Source organism: Phalacrocorax aristotelis, chromosome 1 (genome assembly GCF_949628215.1).
Source record: "Phalacrocorax aristotelis chromosome 1, bGulAri2.1, whole genome shotgun sequence".
NCBI lineage: Eukaryota > Metazoa > Chordata > Aves > Suliformes > Phalacrocoracidae > Phalacrocorax > Phalacrocorax aristotelis.
This window is the reverse complement of record NC_134276.1, coordinates 72,462,774-72,466,234: the sequence shown is the minus strand read 5'-3', so window position 1 is coordinate 72,466,234 and position 3,461 is coordinate 72,462,774.

Here is a 3,461-nt window from a genome sequence, read left to right as displayed (position 1 = left end):
ATTTTAATGAAACTCCTCTTCAAAATGTGGGTATTCCATGCCAGAGGGAAGCACTACTGGAGTTTTGACCAGCTTTAACCTGTCGTATTTTAGAGACGACGTGGCTGGCTGCTTTCTGTCTAATTTTCATCCGCAATTATATTACCTAAAAAAAAAAAAAAGGTTCTGAAGGAGACTTTGTTCAGAAAAGTTATGTTATCTGAAATATATCCATTTCTCTGGGCCAGCGTTTTCCAGATTTGCTGAGAAACTCTTCTACCAAACTCAGTCCTTGCCAGTCTGGAACAAACTAATTGTTAAAAGTACTGCGTGACTGGATGTGTGTATTATTTTTTTCCTTACAGAGCTATTTCTCTAGGGGGCAGTTGTGGAGCAGAAAGACAAGTGGAATGGGGATTAATTTAGGTTGGCAAGAACAGCTTTAAAATGGTTAGTCAATGATTATATTTTATTTTTAAACAGAAGCTGACATATAAGCAAATTAGAAGAGAAGCAACAATTATTTAGAGGCATGCGGGGACAACCATTTTGTGAAGTAAAGCTGGGGTAAGAGTTAAAGGTGAAAAAGCCTGAAGTAGCCATACTATACTTTCAGCAAAGATTACATACAATTAGTTAAGGTAGGCCAATATGGTTTAAGAAGAAACAGAAAAAGGAAAGGAATTAATGTTAAAAAGAGGATAAAACCAAAAAAGTTTAGGGAAAGGGCCAAATACTAAGAGGAGTAAACAATCATCTTCTATGTCTCGTAAAGCCCTCATGTTGCAATGCATCTGCACCAGCAGGCTCCTGAGCTCTCTGAGAACAGAGAAACATCTTAGGTTATAGTAGCCAGGTTGGGAACCGGGTCATTGCTTATTTACTGGTAAATATTTACAGGGTAAAGCCTGGCTCAAAGCACACTGACTTCAGTGAAAGCATTCTTGCTGTCTTCACCGAGCTTGGAATCAAATCTGGGGCTGGGGAGAGAGGCACTGTATGTACAGGCCTCAGTTCAATGGGACTGCGGTCTTAGCTGGGGCATCTCAATGAGCTAAGTGTTATTGTTGAGCAACCTTTACATATAAATCCCACTTTCTGAGTCAAAATCTGCTCCAACTTACAAAAAGTACATCTAGATGTCATTTCAGTAACTTCAGTACAAAGGAATTTCCAGGTGAAATATGAGAGGCTCAGCATCGTGCTACTCCCAGCCTGATCTGGGAGACGTGACCGAGCAGCGATGGTGGCTGCTATGGCCTCTGAAGGCTGCCATAATACCTACAGAACAACTCTGGGTCTCCTATTGTCAGGAACGGCATGGCAAGCCACCGATGGAAGATCTCTCCCCATGCTGATACTTCCGTGTGTTCCTTCTAGACTCATGTTTTTCGCAGGGCGATCTTGGGCTGTCATAGTATGTATAAACACATGGGCCAACAGAGAGTCAACCCTTTGCTGTTCTGTAAAGAAAGGAGAAAACTTGGCATTGACTATTCCATTCCTTGCTATTTTTCTGGTCTGTAATGTTTAAGGGGAAAAGTAGTGCCAGTTGCTTGACTACTAGAGCCAAGCTGATCATGTAGTAAAAGAAGGCTCACTGCCCTCATCCCATCTCCAGAGAGGCTCAATAACGTGAAGCTGACAACCAGTTGCTGCTCTCTGATTCTTCCATGTCAGTCGCTGGCCTGCAGCTTCTGCAGCCCTTGTTCTGTGGCAGCAGTCCCCGACAGGCCAATAACCAGCTGAGAATGGCTGCAACGTGACAGCTAACGGGCTTTTTTCCTTGTCACATGGTAGGCATTTCCTTACTTGCTCCATAGTTCTCCTGGTCAAGGAGCTCTCAGAAGAGTCACCTGTGTTGAATTCATGGCAGGTGGGGGACTCCCTGACTCAAATTCAGTTTTCAGCACTAAATGTAGAGGTGCTTTTTATTCAGGCAGCACAGAGATGAGAATGGGGGATGCTGAATTCACCTCAAAGTTTTGCCTGGGGTCTCTGGACCTTTTAATACCAATAGCTTCAGCCCTGTAATTCAGCAGTTTCGTATGGCATATCCACCCTCATCCCCCAGATGGTTTTTTTATGCACAATCCCTGCGATCCTTTTTGTACAGATGTGCATTAATTTTTCCCCAACCACACTCAATACAACCACCCGTGAGTCGTTCAGGCTGTGGCCGTCAACGCGGTGCTGTTTTATGTGCCAACACGTGTGTATGCGCACACCCCTCCTGCAACAGCCAGCTGTGTGCAGCTGGAGGGATTCATCTGGGGAATGGTGCACTGTCCCTGACCCCCAGCCGGCTTGCACCCACTCCTGCGCAGCAGGGTGAGCTGGCAGCCCACGGGTAAGGCGGGCCCTGGCATCTTGCCGTTTCCCCGATGGCCCTTCCCGATGCTGCAGGGTTATGGTTGAACAGCCCCGGTGAAAAGTCCGCTGTTCCCTGCCCTGCCGGTGAATGATAAGCCAGAGGGCTAGAGGAAAAGGGGAGAAAGTGCTCATCTGCAGTTTCGCACGTCTCTCGCAGGGTAGAGGTAATTATGAACGACAGAGACACATTTCACAACTCCTGCAATGCTGTAGGAGCGCAGCCTACTGTAGTGATGCCCTAAATATTGGCATGTAAAAGCTGCAGGATTATTGCAGTAGTTTCCTGACCAAGCACTATTGTTTCATGGTAGCCAGTGAAACTGCTATTGTAAAATCCCATCTGCAGCGTTCAGTTCTAGCATTAACATGTTATGTAAGGCCTCTCGCTACGTACGCTCACTTTTTAACCATGATGCCAATTTTCATTTTCTCCTAAAGCACAATGCAGTCAGATATTTTTAGGCGGAATATATGTTTTATTACCATCATAATCAATTAGGTCTGCCAAGCAGAGCTGGTCTTGCTCTTTCGACAGTGAAAGAAGCTAAGAAAGATTTCTAGCCAGGGATAGAAATCCCTCTCTTGCATGATTTTTAAACTTCACAGAAAAAAATGCAGGATAATCTGCATTTGCAAACAATTTTTTGTTTCTTTTTCTGAGCATGTTACTAAGAACAGTTCAGAAATGATAAAACAAGATCAAAACTGCAAAGAGCAGCAATCTACATTTGGGCCTGGCATTAGGGGAAATGGCTGTGGAGCTCTTTGCACAGAAGGCAGTCTCAAGGCAAGAACAAAGATCTAGGTAAAAAATGGTGGGAAGCAAATCAATTATGAAAAACAGACAAACTTGGCAAGGCTGTTGGAAAGGATCAGAGCCAAGAGTTAGCTCCAGGCATTTTGCTAATGATGGAGCAATATGGTGCTTACGTCACTGCTACAGTCCGCAAGGCCAGTGGTTGAAGGGAAAGGTGTCACCAATGGATACTTCTCCTGTGTCTTCAACCTGCCCAGCTAAGAAGAACAAAAATGCTGGCACCTGAGCCTGTTCTGATGGCTTTATTTTGCCAACCTACTTTACTCCCCAGTAGTCATTTCAAAGTGGTGCA